Consider the following 16,923-nt stretch of genomic DNA (forward strand, 5'->3'; position numbering starts at 1 on the left):
GCGTGAGAAAAATCTGACAACTCACCACTTTGGCTGTAAAACTAAATAACACAAAATCACTCTGCTGAGGAGGAGAAAAAGAAAACTCAAAATACCAACAAAGGAATTCAGGATCAAGGTATACCAACGTGACGGGAGGGTAGAGAGGCACAAATACTCATGACAAAATGGTAGAGAACAAGGGGAGGCGTGGGCTTATAAGACACATGAGGGTAATGGGAAACCGGTGGAAACAATCAGGGATGACGTCAGACTGATGACACAAAAGGAAGGGCAAGTGATCTGAGTAGCAGGAGTGTATATTCTAGCGTCCCGGAAGAGTGAGTGCTGCAAGGGGTTCTAGGTATGTGTTATGTTGTGTTTATTTTGTGTTACCGTGCAGATGTTCTCCCGAAATGTGTTTGCCATTCTTGTTTGGTGTGGGTTCACAGTGTGGTGCATATTTGTAACAGTGTTAAAGTTGTTTATACGGCCACCCTCAGTGTGACCTGTAAGGCTGTTGACCAAGTATGCGTGCATTCACTTGTTACCGTGCAGATGTTCTCCCGAAATGTGTTTGCCATTCTTGTTTGGTGTGGGTTCACAGTGTGGTGCATATTTGTAACAGTGTTAAAGTTGTTTATACGGCCACCCTCAGTGTGACCTGTAAGGCTGTTGACCAAGTATGCGTGCATTCACTTGTTTGTGTGTGAAAAGCTGTAGATATTATGTGATTGCGCCAGCACGCAAAGTCAGTGCCTTTAAGGTACGCCCCAAATGTTGTTGTCTGGGTGGAAATCGGGAGAAATTCGGGAGAATGGTTGCCCTGGGACATTTTCGGTAGGGGCACTGAAATTCGGTAGTCTCCCGAGAAAATCGTGAGGGTTGGCAAGTACGACTGGGAGACGCAACTGCTCTGTACTTCTTCCTACATCCGTGTACCACTCCATACATTTTAAAAAGTCATACATTTTACTTTTTGAAACCGATACCTATAATTTCCGATATACCATTTTAAAGCATTTCTAACTCCAACCATAGATGGAAGACAAGTACAACTGCCTTAAAAGATCAGCACTCATGCTTCGCACCACGGACTACTGTCAGGATTCTCTGTTATTGAATCCCAAGTTGCAGAGACGGAGGCAGGCATGGTATATGAAAACCTGATTTAATTAAAACTACACAAGAACAAACGAAAAGCACGCACGTGGGCGGAATAACAAACTAAGAGAGCTAGCACTGGGAGCTAGAAAAACAAAAAGGAACTTTAGCATGGAAGCTAGAGGTTAACAAACAGAAAAACCGGAAATAGCCAATGGCTAACAAAAACAGCTTACCGCTACGACGACCAGGACAAGATGTAGCACGACAGGTAGTAGCTGAAATGATGCCAGACACGACAGGTAGGAAAGACACAGGAGTGACATGAGGCAACGACAATACAATAATCCAGCACTGACTGGAGGAACAAAGCAGGTAAAATAGGAGTTGGCTGATTGACACCAGGTGTGACCAGATGCCAATCAGCCGCAGCTGAGTGAAGACAGGACACAGGGAGACAAACAGGAAGCTGAACCAAAATAAGAGCACTAGACAGGAAATACTAAACACACAGAGGAGAAACTAAAACACAAACAAACTGTCAATGGCAACTCTGACAGGTACAGTGAAACAGGGAAATGTGCAATTATATTCCTTTACTGGCAGAGCAGGAAGGTGCTAGGAGTACATTTGTGGCAAAATTTCATATGAAGTGCCCTGTCATTCAATAACGAAAAGAAATATGCAATTATTTGTGTAAAACAGGGCCCTCTATGGATTCCAGGGCCCAAAATTGAAACATTTAGCCAATTTTGCAAAACCATTTTGACTACGCCAGTGCCATGTGTGTACTCGCAGCTGTAACTGTTAGAGTCCTGACATGCTGATGTGTTTCCATGGCGACACTCAATATTTCACATTTGCTGTCTCTTTAAAGACAAAAATCAACCATCCAATCTCACAGGCAGGAACCCGTGGCGACGCCTGTCCCTGTACCCGCTAGTCCCTGCCAGAAATATGTGCCACATTCTGCGTGTGTGTGTGTGTGTGTGTGTGTGTGTGTGTGTGTGTGTGTGTGTGTGTGTGTGTGTGTGTGTGTGTGGACTGCACCTCATTTAGCTGTGCTCCACAGGGGCGTAAAAAATCATCAGAGGGAGGCTGCAAGAAGAGAATAAACAAATAAATCAGGAGAAGGTCTACATACTTTGAGCACAAGATGTACACAATATATCTGCAAACGTTTGTATACATACAGTGGGGCAAAAAAGTATTTTGGCAGCCACCGATTGTGCAAGTTCTCCCACTTAAAATGATGACAGAGGTCTGTAATTTTCATCATAGGTACACTTCAACTGTGAGAGACAGAATGTGAAAACAAAATCCAGGAATTCGCATTGTAGGAATTTTAAAATAATTTATTCGTAAATTATGGTGGAAAATAAGTATTTGGTCAACCATCCAAAGCTCTCACTGATGGAAGGAGGTTTAGGCTCAAAATCTCACGATACATGGCCCCATTCATTCTTTCCTTAACACGGATCAATCGTCCTGTCCCCTTAGCAGAAAAACAGCCCCAAAGCATGATGTTTCCACCCCCATGCTTCACAGTAGGTATGGTGTTCTTGGGATGCAACTCAGTATTCTTCTTCCTCCAAACAAGACGAGTTGAGTTTATACCAAAATGGATACATGGATGATACAGCAGAGGATTGGGAGAATGTCATGTGGTCAGATGAAACCAAAATAGAACTTTTTGGTATAAACTCAACTGGTCGTGTTTGGAGGAAGAAGAATACTGAGTTGCATCCTAAGAACACCACACCTACTGTGAAGCATGGGGGTGGAAACATCATGCTTTGGGGCTGTTTTTCTGCTAAGGGGACAGGACGATTGATCCGTGTTAAGGAAAGAATGAATGGGGCCATGTATCGTGAGATTTTGAGCCAAAACCTCCTTCCATCAGTGAAAGTTTTGAATGGTTGACCAAATACTTATTTTCCACCTTAATTTACTAATAAATTCTTTAAAATTCCTACAATGTGAATTCCTGGATTTTTTTTTCACATTCTGTCTCTCACAGTTGAAGTGTACCTATGATGAAAATTACAGACCTCTGTCATCATTTGAAGTGGGAGAACTTGGTGTTGGGTTTTATCAAATAACTTTCCCAAAATGCGACCTATACATGTGGTTTTCCTTCTTTATTATGCATTTTCGGCAGGTGCGACTTATACACCGAAAAATGCGGTTATATTTAGGGACGGCCTGGCGCAGTGGAAAAGAGTGGCCGTGCGCAACCCAGGGGTCCCTGGTTCAAATCCCACCTAGTACCAACCTCGTCACGTCCGTTGTGTCCTGAGCAAGACACTTCACCCTTGCTCCTGATGGGTGCTGGTTGGCGCCTTGCATGGCAGCTCCCTCCATCAGTGTGTGAATGTGTGTGTAAATGTGGAAGTAGTGTCAAAGCGCTTTGAGTACCTTGAAGGTAGAAAAGCGCTATACAAGTACAACCCATTTATCATTTATATATATATACATATATACATATACAATATATATATATATATACATACACACACACATATATATATATATATAATTATTATGTGTATTGCATTTGCGCATATTTATAACAAATATAACAAAGTTCTTTACCTGGTCTCCTTCTTCCACAGCCACGTATGCGCACTGCCCCCTGAGGCCTGGGGGAGTAATTCAACAGCTTAGCAAACAACAAACAAAACATTTTTCCAATAAGAACTTCTGGTCTATAAGGCAGAAAATGGATGGATGGTCTATACAGAATAAAATGGTAGTATGCATTCATAAAAATCATAATTTGCTGAAATTAATTTTGTCATTAGCTGTGCTAAGCAATGACCGACTGTATCGGACTTATATTGTTCATAATGGGAAAAAATTGCTTCGATTTTCGTACAATTAGGTTTTTGCGCTTCTTGTAACAGATTAGTCACAAAAAGGGAGAAAAAAATTATTGAATCGCACGCGCTGCAATAAAAGTGGCCCCTCGTGGAGCAGATGCAATATTGCGTGGTGACATTTTAAATGAATGGACGGAGAATCGGCATAGAAATTGTGAAGGTTAACGTCTAAAAATAGAGAGGAAGAAATATACTCTCCTCAAGCATGTTGGCGGCCAACACAAATGCCGGGGGAAAAAAACGTCTAAATGACATATTTCAATGCATGAGGATTGTGATCAGAGCATCGCTGGGAGATAAGATGGCGGCGACTGCGGCGACTGCGGCGACTGCGGCGACTGCGGCGACTGCGGCAGGCGAGCTCTCCCCCGCCGAACCCCCTTCCATGTCGTTTGCTTATTTATTGGCTTTTATGTCCTTCGCAGACAAATTAAACAGAACTGGCGCGGCTGGAAATCCTTTTTTCTTTCCTTGACGGTTTTCTCTTAAATGTGAGAACTTCTCAAGCAAGTTTGCAGTTTAACAGTTTAAAGATTGCCTGGGAGCTTTTAGTGCTTTGTGATTCTAGAGAATTGTCCTTTTTTTTATTTTTTATTTTTTTAAATGACCCGTGAGAGAACGTGGAAGTGCTTCAGGAAGTAAATGAACCTCGCTTTAAATAGCATTGATCATTTCCTGTGTGTGCGCGCTCGTGTCGGCGTATACAAACCCCGTTTCCATATGAGTTGGGAAATTGTGTTAGATGTAAATATAAACGGAATACAATGATTTGCAAATCATTTTCAACCCATATTCAGTTGAATATGCTACAAAGACAACATATTTGATGTTCAAACTCATAAACTGAATTTTTTTTGGCAAATAATAATTAACTTAGAATTTCATGGCTGCAACACATGCCAAAGTAGTTGGGAAAGGGCATGTTCACCACTGTGTTACATCACCTTCTCTTTTAACAACACTCAATAAACGTTTGGGAACTGAGGAGACTAATTGTTGAAGCTTTGAAAGTAGAATTTTTTCCTATTCTTGTTTTATGTAGAGCTTCAGTCGTTCAACAGTGCTGGGTCTCTGCTGTCGTATTTTACGCTTCATAATGCGCCACACATTTTCGATGGGAGACAGGTCTGGACTGAAATTAAATGATAACGATAAATGTGTTGTACTTGTATAGCACTTTTCTACCTTCAAGGTACTCAAAGCGCTTTGACACTACTTCCACATTCACCCAATCACACACACCCATTCACACACTGATGGAGGGAGCTGCCATGCAAGGCGCTAACCAGCACCCATCAGGAGCAAGGGTGAAGTGTCTTGCTCAAAGACACAACGGACGTGACGAGGTTGGTACTAGGTGGGGATTGAACTAGGGACCCTCAGGTTGCGCTCGGCCACTATCTCACTGCGCCACGCCATCCCCTCACTCTTTTTTTACGAAGCCACGCTGTTGTAACACGTGCGGCCATGCCGCTTACGTGGAGTGATTTCTCCAGATTCTCTAAACCTTTCGATGGTATTATGGACCGTAGATGTTTAAATCTCTAAATTTCTTGCCATTGCACTTTGAGAAACGTTGTTCTTCAATGTTTATCAATCAATGTTTATTTATATAGCCCCAAATCACAAATGTCTCAAAGGACTGCACAAATCATTACGACTACAACATCCTCGGAAGAACCCACAAAAGGGCAAGGAAAACTCACACCCAGTGGGCAGAGAGAATTCAGATCCAGTGGGACGCCAGTGACAATGCTGACTATGAGAAACCTTGGAGAGGACCTCAGATGTGGGCAACCCCCCCCCTCTAGGGGACCGAAAGCAATGGATGTCGAGCGGGTCTAACATGATACTGTGAAAGTTCAATCCATAGTGGCTCCAAGACAGCAGCGAGAGTCCCGTCCACAGGAAACCATCTCAAGCGGATCAGCTTAAACTTTTTACTTTTTACTACTCAGTGGCCTAGTGGTTAGAGCAGGGGTAGGGAACCTATGGCTCTAGAGCCAGATGTGGCTCTTTTGATGACTGCATCTGGCTCTCGGATAAATCTGAGCTGACATTGCGTAACACGATAAGTAATGAATAATTCCACTTGTAATCACAGTGTTAAAAATAACGCTCAAAATATCAAAAATCCTCATGTATTTTGAATCCATCCATCCGTTCCTACCGCACCTGTTCAAGAAGTTGCGTTAATGGTAAGAAGTTATGTATTTATTATTGGTTAGTGTGGGGCTTGCCATCCTGGGGGTTCTTCAGACCACCAAGCACCGACAAGAAAGCCTGTTTCAGGGTTACAATATTGTTTTGTTTTTCAATAAGTCTCTCAGTTGCTTCCTAGCAATTGTCTTTTCCTTTTTCGTTCTCGCTCGCACTCTGGCTCCAGCCCCAACCCTGTCTCTCCTCCTGGCTGCTGCTTATAACAGAGCGACAGGTGATTAGATAACAAGGCAAAGGTGGGCCATCTACGCACCTGTCGCTAATTTGGAGGCCGATCCTGGCAACACCCCGCTTCGATGCAGGCCCGCAGGCCACGCCCCCCTCCACAGTTAGCTTCAGAATAACAATGTTATTACAAAGAATAAGAGACCTTTTATACTCTAGAAATGCACACATTTAGTTGTTCAGTGTTGACAATTTTTTTTTATGGCTCTTTCGGAAAAACATTTTAAAATATTTGGATTCTTGGCTCTCTCAGCCAAAAAGGTTCCCGACCCCTGGGTTAGAGCATGGGTGTCAAACTCTGGCCATATTTGGCCCGCAGTGTAATTTAATTTGGCCCTTGAGGCAATATCAATTTAGCATTAGAGCTGGCCCGCCGGTGTTATACAGCGTCAGTGCCGCTGTAACGCCGCATTCACCGCTAATACTCATACTTGCCAACCCTCCTAATTTTCCCAGTAGACTCACGAAGTTTAGTCCCCCTCCCGAAAATCTCCCGGGGCAACCATTCTCCCGAATTTCTACTGATTTCCACCCGGACAACTATATTGGGGGCGTGCATTTAAGGCACTGCCTTTAGTGTTCTCTACAACCTGTCGTCACGTCCGCTTTTCCTCCATACTAACAGCGTGTTACATAATATTTGTGGCTTTTACACACACACACACACACACACACACAAGTGAATGCAAGGCATACTTGGTCAACAGCCATACAGGTCACACTGAGGGTGGCCAAATAAACAACTTTAACACTTTTACAAATATGTGCCACACTGTGAAGCCACACCAAACAAGAATGACAAACACATTTCGGGTGAACATCCGCACTGTAACACAACAGAACAAATACCCAGAACCCCTTGCAGCACTAACTCTTCCGGGAAACTTCCAGCAAACTGAGCCATAATTAACGTTTTATTCATGCATTTTCTCTTGCTACTTCAAGGCTTGAATGTTTGGTTCATTCATTATTGTTATTTTATTTTCAAATGTATTATTAGCCTGTGGAAAAAAATGATATTTACCTCAGAAGATTGCAAATAGAAAAAAAGGCATTACATTTTTATTTAAATTTTATTTGATATGCCATTGATAATGTTTTAATTATTATTATTATTTGAAACTGGATTTTGCATGTCACTAAAGTTATACAAGCCTTGCTTGTTCAATATTTAATGCAAATCTTGTTTGGGTCCCTATTAAAAGGTTAATTTGTTCAACCTTGGCCCGCGGCTTTGTTCCGTTTAAAATTTTGGCCCACTCTGTATTTGAGTTTGACACCCCTGGGTTGGAGTGTCCGCCCTGAGATCGGTTTGATTGGGAGTTCAAATCTCGGCCGAGTCATACCAAGGACTATGAAAATGGGACCCATTACCTCCCTGCTTGGCACTCAGCATCAAGGGTTGGAATTGGGGGTTAAATCACCAACAATGATTCCCGAGCGCGGCATCACTGCTGCCCACTGCTCCCCTCACCTCCCAGGGGGTGATCAAGGGTGATGGGTCAAATGCAGAGAATCATTTCGAGTGTGTGTGACAATCATTGGTACTTCAACTTTAAGTGTTTGACTATTTGAGCATTATTTGGGAAGCTGTTTTTATAGCCAATCATGGCACCCACCTGTTTCCAATTAGCCTGCACACCAGTGGGATGTTCCAAATAAGCGTTTGATGAGCATTCCTCAACTTCATTGGTATTTAATGCCACCTTTCCCGACTCCTTTGTCACGTGCTGCTGGCATCAAATTCTAAAGTTAATGATTATTTGAAAAAGAGTTTGACATTAAATATCAATCAATCAATCAATGTTTACTTATATAGCCCTAAATCACTAGTGTCTCAAAGGGCTGCACAAACCACTACGACATCCTCGGGCAAGGAAAACTCACACCCAGTGGGACATCGGTGACAATAATGACTATGAGAACATGATACTGTGATACTGATGATACTGATGACTATGAGAACATATGAGAACATGATACTGTGAAAGATCAATCCATAATGGATCCAACACAGTCGCGAGAGTCCAGTCCAAAGCGGATCCAACACAGCAGCGAGAGTCCCGTTCACAGCGGAGCCAGCAGGAAACCATCCCAAGCGGAGGCGGATCAGCAGCGCAGAGATGTCCCCAGCCGATACACAGGCGAGCAGTACATGGCCACCGGATCGGACCGGACTCCCTCCACAAAGGAGAGTGGGACATAGAAGAAAAAGAAAAGAAACGGCAGATCAACTGGTCTAAAAAGGGAGTCTATTTAAAGGCTAGAGTATACAAATGAGTTTTGAGGTGAGACTTAAATGCTTCTACTGAGGTAGCATCTCGAACTGTTACCGGGAGGGCATTCCAGAGTACTGGAGCCCGAACGGAAAACGCTCTACAGCCCGCAGACTTTTTTTGGGCTTTGGGGATCACTAATAAGCCGTAGTCCTTTGAACGCAGATTTCTTGCCGGGACATATGGTACAATACAATCGGCAAGATAGGATGGAGCTAGACCGTGTAGTATTTTATACGTAAGTAGTAAAACCTTAAAGTCACATCTTAAGTGCACAGGAAGCCAGTGCAGGTGAGCCAGTATAGGTATATATGTATGTATATATGTATATAAAGGTATATACAGTATAGGTATATATGTATATAAAGGTATATACAGTATAGGTATATATGTATGTATATATGTATATAAAGGTATATACAGTACAGGTATATATGTATGTATATAAAGGTATATACAGTATAGGTATATATGTATGTATATATGTATATAAAGGTATATACAGTACAGGCGTAATGTGATCAAACTTTCTTGTTCTTGTCAAAAGTCTAGCAGCCGCATTTTGTACCAACTGTAATCTTTTAATGCTAGACATGGGGAGACCCCAAAATAATACGTTACAGTAGTCGAGGCGAGACGTAACAAACGCATGGATAATGATCTCAGCGTCTTTAGTGGACAGAATGGAGCGAATTTTAGCGATGTTGTGGAGATGAAAGAAGGCCGTTTTAGTAACGCTTTTAATGTGTGCCTCAAAGGAGAGAGTTGGGTCGAAGATAATACCCAGATTCTTTACCGCGTCGCCTTGTTTTATTGTTTGGTTGTCAAATGTTAGAGTTGTATTATTAAATAGAGTTCGGTGTCTAGCAGGACCGATAATCAGCATTTCCGTTTTTTTGGCATTGAGTTGCAAAAAAGTTGTCTTTGTAGCATATTCAACTGAATACGGTTTGCAAATCATTGTATTCCGTTTATATTTACATCTAACACAATTTCCCAACTCATATGGAAACGGGGTTTGCAACTTTGTGTGTGGTCACCTTTACCTGCCTGGCTCGTCCTCGAAGAAGCTCTCTCCTGCTTGCCTTTGTTTAGCGAGCACACTTGCAATCAAGATAAGAAGACTCTTCACTCTGGCTTCACTTCAATCACACCAAATCAGCACACTTTATTATTCCTCATGCCTTTCAAAAAACAATCAAGACGCTTTTTTTTTTTTTTTCCTTCCAGTCTTTCTCGCCACGATGGTCATAAAGGCCGTAGGTTTAACTCCCGGCGAGATGCGCTCGCACGCAGCGTGCCTGACGCCAAGGTGTCCACGGGCGGATTAGCGCGATCAGGGAGCGTCTTAGCGCCGTGCTTGACTTTGGCGAGGCTTGCGGCTTGACCTGTGGCCGGCGCCAAAAAGCCACATGGTGAGGCGACCGGTTTCGTTCCCACTTGAGACGGGTGTTGCTGTGATTGCATATTATCCAAACCTGCCGCGGGATTTGGGCAAAGATCCCTGCGAAGATTGCATGTCTCGGCGAAAGAAGGACTGTAAGCTCGCTCTTCAAATGATGATTCGTTTGTGTCAACTAGTTTTCAGAAAGAGGCGTCCAAATAGAACTGGGAGACTTACCCTACTTTTCGGACTATAAGTCGCAGTTTTTTTCATAGTTTGGCCGGTGGTGCGACTTATACTCAGGAGCGACTTATGTGTGAAATTATTAACACATTACCGTAAAACAGGGGTGTCGAACTCAAATACAGAGTGGGCCAATATTTCTAACGGAACAAAGCCGCGGGCCAAGGTTGAACAAATTAACCTTATAATAGGGACTCAAACAAGTTTTGCATTAAATATTGAACAAGCAAGGCTTATATAACTTTAGTGACATGCAAAATCCAGTTTCAAATAATAATAATAATAATAAAAATATCAATGGCGTATCAAATTAAATTTAAATAAAAATGTAATGCCTTTTTTTCTATTTGCAATCTTCTGAGGTAAATATCATTTTTTTTCCACAGGCTAATAATACATTTGAAAAGAAAATAATAATGAATGAACCAAACATTCAAGCCTTGACGTAGCAAGAGAAAATGCATGAATAAAACGTTAATTATGGCTCAGTTTGCTGGAAGTTTCCCGGAATAGTTAGTGCTACAAAGGGTTCTGGGTATTTGTTCTGTTGTGTTACGGTGCGGATGTTCACCCGAAATGTGTTTGTCATTCTTGTTTGGTGTGAGTTCACAGTCTGGCGCATATTTGTAACAGTGCTAAAGTTGTTTATACGGCCACCCTCAGTGTGACCTGTATGGCTGTTGACCAAGTATGCCTTGCATTCACTTGTGTATGTGTGTGTGTGTAAAAGCCACAAATATTATGTAACACGCTGTTAGTATGGAGGAAAAGCGGACGTGACGACAGGTTGTAGAGAACGCTAAAGGCAGTGCCTTAAATGCACGCCCCCAATATAGTTGTCCAGGTGGAAATCGGTAGAAATTCGGGAGAATGGTTGCCCCGAGAGATTTTCGGGAGGGGCACTGAACTTCGTGAGTCTACCGGGAAAATTAGGAGGGTTGGCAAGTATGAGTATTAGCGGTGGGCCAACATTTTAAACGGAACAAAGCCGCGGGCCAAGATTGAACAAATTAACCTTTTAATAGGGACCCAAACAAGTTTTGCAATAAATATTGAACAAGCAAGGCTTATATAACTTTAGTGACATGCAAAATCCAGTTTCAAATAATAATAATAATAATAAAAATATCAATGGCATATCAAATTAAATTTAAATAAAAATGTAATGCCTTTTTTTCTATTTACAATCTTCTGAGGTAAATATCATTTTTTTCCACAGGCTAATAATACATTTGAAAATAAAATAATAATGAATGAACCAAACATTCAAGCCTTGACGTAGCAAGAGAAAATGCATGAATAAAACGTTAATTATGGCTCAGTTTGCTGGAAGTTTCCCGGAATAGTTAGTGCTGCAAGGGATTCTGGGTATTTCTTCTGTTGTGTTACGGTGCGGATGTTCACTCGAAATGTGTTTGTCATTCTTGTTTGGTGTGAGTTCACAGTGTGGCGCATATTTGTAACAGTGCTAAAGTTGTTTATACGGCCACCCTCAGTGTGACCCGTATGGCTGTTGACCAAGTATGCCTTGCATTCACTTGTGTATGTGTGTGTGTGTAAAAGCCACAAATATTATGTAACACGCTGTTAGTATGGAGGAAAAGCGGACGTGACGACAGGTTGTAGAGAACGCTAAAGGCAGTGCCTTAAATGCACGCCCCCAATATAGTTGTCCAGGTGGAAATCGGTAGAAATTCGGGAGAATGGTTGCCCCGAGAGATTTTCGGGAGGGGCACTGAACTTCGTGAGTCTACTGGGAAAATTAGGAGGGTTGGCAAGTATGAGTATTAGCGGTGAATGCGGCGTTACAGCGGCACCGACGCTGTATAACACCGGCGGGCCAGCTCTAATGCTAGATTGATATTGCCTCAAGGGCCAAATTAAATTACACGGCGGGCCAAATTCGGCCCACGGGCCAGAGTTTGACACCCAAGCCGTAAAACATCAAATAATATTATTTCGCTCATTCACGTAAGAGACTAGACGTATAAGATTGCATGGGATTTAGCGATTAGGAGTGACAGATTATTTGGTAAACATATAGCATGTCAGGCTTGCCACTGACAGTTTGTTTGTGTTTTAGTTTGTCCTTAGTTCCTATCAGCACTCTCATTTTGGTTCAGCTTCCTGTTTGTCTCCCTGAGTGCTTTGTTTCCCCTCAGGTGCGGCTGATTGGCACCCGGCCAAAAAACAAAACCGAACTTGACCAAAACAAAACATGATCATGTAGACGTGACACGCATTCAACAATACCGCGACAATAATGATAACTGTGACAATTTTGGCTGCAAAACCTCGATATAAAATTGTCATATTGCTACATTCCTGTAATGGTATTGACTGGGAACTTTTCGCAGAGCTCCATGCTCTCAACAAAAACACGGTAACTTAAGAATGTTTAGTTGAATCAACGCTAAATTTGGTGTGTAAAATCAGAGCAAGGTTGGTTGAAAAACATATCTTTGCATTGGGTGGGGCTGTATGCCCATAAGTCATTGACCATTTGTCTGTTGATTATACAACTTTAAGTATTATGCTAGCAAGGTGTACTAATTATTTTGACCACAACCCTTTGAGGGCACCACAAATGTGTTTTACAGTAAGTTGTCTTATATTCTTTTACAAAACCCAAAACCAGTGCAGTTGGGACGTTGTGTAAATCGTAAATAAAAACCGAATACAATGAAATGCAAATTATTTTCAACCTGTATTCAATTGAATTGACTGCAAAGACAAGATATTTAACATTCGAACTGGAAAACTTTTTTTTTTCAAATATTATCTCATTTGAAATGTGATGCCTGCAATATGTTTCAAAAATGCTGACACAAGTAACAAAAAAAAAAAGACTTTTAAAGTTGAGGAATGCTCATCAAACACTTATTTGGAACATCCCACAGGAGTGCAGGCTAATTGGGAACAGGTGGGTGCCATGATTGGGTATAAAAACAGCTTCCATGAAATGCTAAGTCATTCACAAACAAGGACGGGGCGAAGGTCACCGATTTGTAAGATAATTGTCGAAAAGTTCTAGAACAACATTTCTCAACGAGCTATTGCAAGGAATTTAGGGATTTTACCATCGACGGTCCGTAAAATCATCAAAACGTTCAGAGTATCTGGAGAAATACCTGCACGTAAGCGATGATATTATGGACTTTTGAGCCCTCAGGCGGTACTGCATCAAAAACCGACATCAATGTGTAAAGGATATCACCACATGGGCTCAGGAACACTTCAGAAAACCACTGTCAGTAACTACAGTCCGTTGCTACATCTGTCAGTGCAAGTTAAAACTCTACTATGCAAATAGAAAGCCATTTATCAACAACACCCGGAAACGCTGCCGGCTTCGCTGGGCCCAAATTCATCTAAGATGGACTGTTGCAAAGTGGAAAAGTGTTCTGTGGTCTGACGAGTCCATGTTTCAAATTATTTTTGGAAACTGTGGACGTCGTGTCCTCTGGAACAAAGAAGAAAAGAACCATCCGGATTGTTATAGGCACAAAGTTCAAAAGCCAGAATCTGTGATGGTATGGGGGTGTATTATTGCCCAAAGCATGAGTAACTTACACATCTGTGAAGGCACCATTAATGCTAAAAGGTACATACAGGTTTTGGAGCAACATATGTTGTCATCCAAGCAACGTTATCATGGACGCCCCTGCTTATTTCAGCAGGACAATGCCAAGCCACGTGTTACAACAGTGTGGCTTCATAGTAAAAGAGTGCGGGTACTTTCCTGGCCCGCCTGCAGTCTAGAGCTGTCTCCCATGGAAAATGTGTGGCGCATTATGAAGCGTAAAATGCGACAACAGACCCCAGACTGTTGAACAACTTAAGCCGTATATCAAGTAAGAATGGTAAAGAATTCCACTTTCAGAGCTTCAACATTTAGTTTCCTCAGTTCCCAAACGTTTATTGAGTGTTTTAAAAAGAGAAGGTGATGTAACACAGTGGAGAACATGCCCTTTCCCAACTACTATGCCACGTGTTGCAGCCATGAAATTCGAAGTTAATTATTTTTTTGCATAAAAAAAATAAAGTTAATGAGTTTGAACATCAACTATGTTGTCTTTGTAGTGCATTCAATTGAATATGGGTTGAAAAATATTAGCAAATCATTGTATTCTGTTTTTATTTACAATTTACACAACGTGCCAACTTCACTGGTTTTGGGTTTTGTACATGATTGTTGGCGACTTGTCCAGGGTGTACCCCGCCTTCCGCCCGATTGTAGCTGAGATAGGCGCCAGCGCCCCCCGCGACCCTAAAAGGGAATAAGCGGTAGAAAATGGATGGATGGATGTTGATAAATATCTCCTATGCCAGCAGAGGGCAGTAGTCTGCACTGGCTATTGTTGGTCTCATTTCACCATGGCATGGTTACGAACCCTTCAGTCACGGACACAATCGAACCAAATTGAAGAACTTTACCGCTCTCCCTGAGAAAACATTCGAGCTCAATTATCCGTAAAAGATGGCACCCGGCGCTGACGGCTGCCAACAGGCTGAACACACCAGCAGGCTTTGGACCAAGTATTGAACCCAATGACAAATATTGTCATCAGTGAAAATTGGGTCAAATCTTGGCCTTCTCCCTGGACTTCACCCTGAGGCCCAACGATTAACTAAATCCGCAATGACAGACGGTTTCCTTCGGCGTCTTTCCTCCGCTGCCAACGTAATGATAAATTAGAAAAACGCAGCCATCAGTCATGCTAATGAAAGCTCAGATGGAAGGATGTGATTGGCTGCGGGCATTTTGTTGACGCCATGTCAAGACAGACGCGCTGTTGTTCCTCGGGCTTGCGCTAATTAGTCGCACGGAACGGGGCGGAAAGTGCTTGTGGGCCGCGGCGGTACGGCGGCGTGCCCGCCTTGAAAAATAAAGCTGTCAGCGGGAACACAAGGGAGAGGGAGAGATGAATAAGTCGTAATTACACAGCTGCAGTTTGAGTATTTTGCAGGTTTCTACAGTAATGATTCAAAAGACGCCTTTGTTTGGGTATGCATGGATCTTTTTGTCCTTTATTTTCGGGGTTGAGCTTTATTGAAGAGAACAGAAGAAAGCAATGCGACTCACTCACTAGAAAGACAGCTTCATGATCAAATAGGATGAAGAGGCAATACATCAACGTCCTCAGTCATATCCAAACAAGCAAAAATACACGACATGAAAGAGGAGACCAGACCAAAGCAAATTAACAAGGAGGCTTAATCATGTTAAGAACTGACGACCTCTTGCGGATGCAACAGAACCACCCGGAAAATGCTAGAAATCGATAGGGCGGATGTACAGTATATGGCCAAAGTCTTCATTGTGGTTGGACTAAACAATGCACTGCAAAACCTGCATATTAAGTAAGATTAAAGGCCTACTGAAATGAGATTTTCTTATTCAAACGGGGATAGCAGGTCCATTCTATGTGTCATACTTGATCATTTCGCGTTATTGCCATATTTTTGCTGAAAGGATTTAGTAAAGAATATCAACGATAAAGTTCGCAACTTTAGGTCGCTAATAAAAAAGCCTTGCCTTTACCGGAAGTAGCAGACATTGAACATTGTTTACAATCATGGCCACCAGCAGCGAGAGCGATTCGGACCTAGAAAGCGACGATTTCCTCATTAATTTGAGCGATGATGAAAGATTCGTGGATGAGGAAAGTGAGAGTGAAGGACTAAACAAAAAATGGTAAATGGGTTATACTTGTATAGCACTTTTCTACCTTCAAGGTACTCAAAGCGCTTTGACACTATTTCCACATTCACCCATACACACACACATTCACACACTGATGGCGGGAGCTGCCATGCAAGGCCCTAACCACGAACCATCAGGAGCAAGGGTGAAGTGTCTTGCCCAAGGACACAACAGACGTGACGGGGTTGGTAGAAGGTGGGGATGGAACCAGGAACCCTCCGGTTGCTGGCACGGCCACTCTCCCAACCGCGCCACGCCGTCCCCCAAAAAAAAGAATAAAAAGAGGGCGGTGGGAGCGATTCAGATGTTATTAGACACATCTACTAGGATAATTCTAGAAATTCGACGATATAGTTCACAACTTTTGGTCGCTAATAAAAAGCCTTGCCTTTACCGGAAGTAGCAGACATTGTGTTGTGGAGCTCCTCACATCTGAACATTGTTTACAATCATGGCCACCAGCAGCGAGAGCGATTCGGACCTAGAAAGCGACGATTTCCCCATTAATTTGAGCGATGATGAAAGATTCGTGGATAAGGAAAGCGAGAGTGAAGGACTAGACAAAAAAAAGAAAAAAAAGAGGGCAGTGGTAGCGATTCAGATGTTATTAGACACATCTACTAGGATAATTCTGGAAATTCGACGATAAAGTTCGCAACTTTTGGTCGCTAATAAAAAAGCCTTGCCTTTACCGAAAGTAGCAGACATTGTGTTGTGGAGCTCCTCACATCTGAATGTTGTTTACAATCATGGCCACCAGCAGCGAGAGCGATTCGGACCTAGAAAGCGACGATTTCCCCATTAATTTGAGCGATGATGAAAGATTTGTGGATGAGGAAAGTGAGAGTGAAGGACTAAACAAAAAATGGTAAATGGGTTATACTTGTATAGCGCTTTTCTACC

At 42.4% G+C, this 16,923-nt stretch overlaps 1 protein-coding gene and 1 long non-coding RNA gene across 2 annotated transcripts in view; one reads left to right on the forward strand and one right to left on the reverse strand.

Annotated features, from left to right (window-relative positions):
- The window catches only part of LOC133559990 (uncharacterized), a 135,130-nt gene extending 131,402 nt beyond the window's left edge, over positions 1-3,728 (reverse strand). Inside the window, exons 1-2 of the long non-coding RNA XR_009808366.1 lie at positions 3,679-3,728; positions 2,134-2,181 (exon numbers count right to left, since the gene is read on the reverse strand). This is a non-coding gene — a long non-coding RNA (uncharacterized LOC133559990). The remainder of the gene's footprint in view (positions 1-2,133; positions 2,182-3,678) is intronic.
- Positions 1-16,923, forward strand: part of chrm2a (cholinergic receptor, muscarinic 2a) — a 110,611-nt gene that overhangs the window by 60,092 nt on the left and 33,596 nt on the right. The gene's annotated exons all lie outside the window — the stretch shown is intronic.

This window comes from Nerophis ophidion, linkage group LG10 (genome assembly GCF_033978795.1).
Source record: "Nerophis ophidion isolate RoL-2023_Sa linkage group LG10, RoL_Noph_v1.0, whole genome shotgun sequence".
NCBI classification, from domain to species: domain Eukaryota; kingdom Metazoa; phylum Chordata; class Actinopteri; order Syngnathiformes; family Syngnathidae; genus Nerophis; species Nerophis ophidion.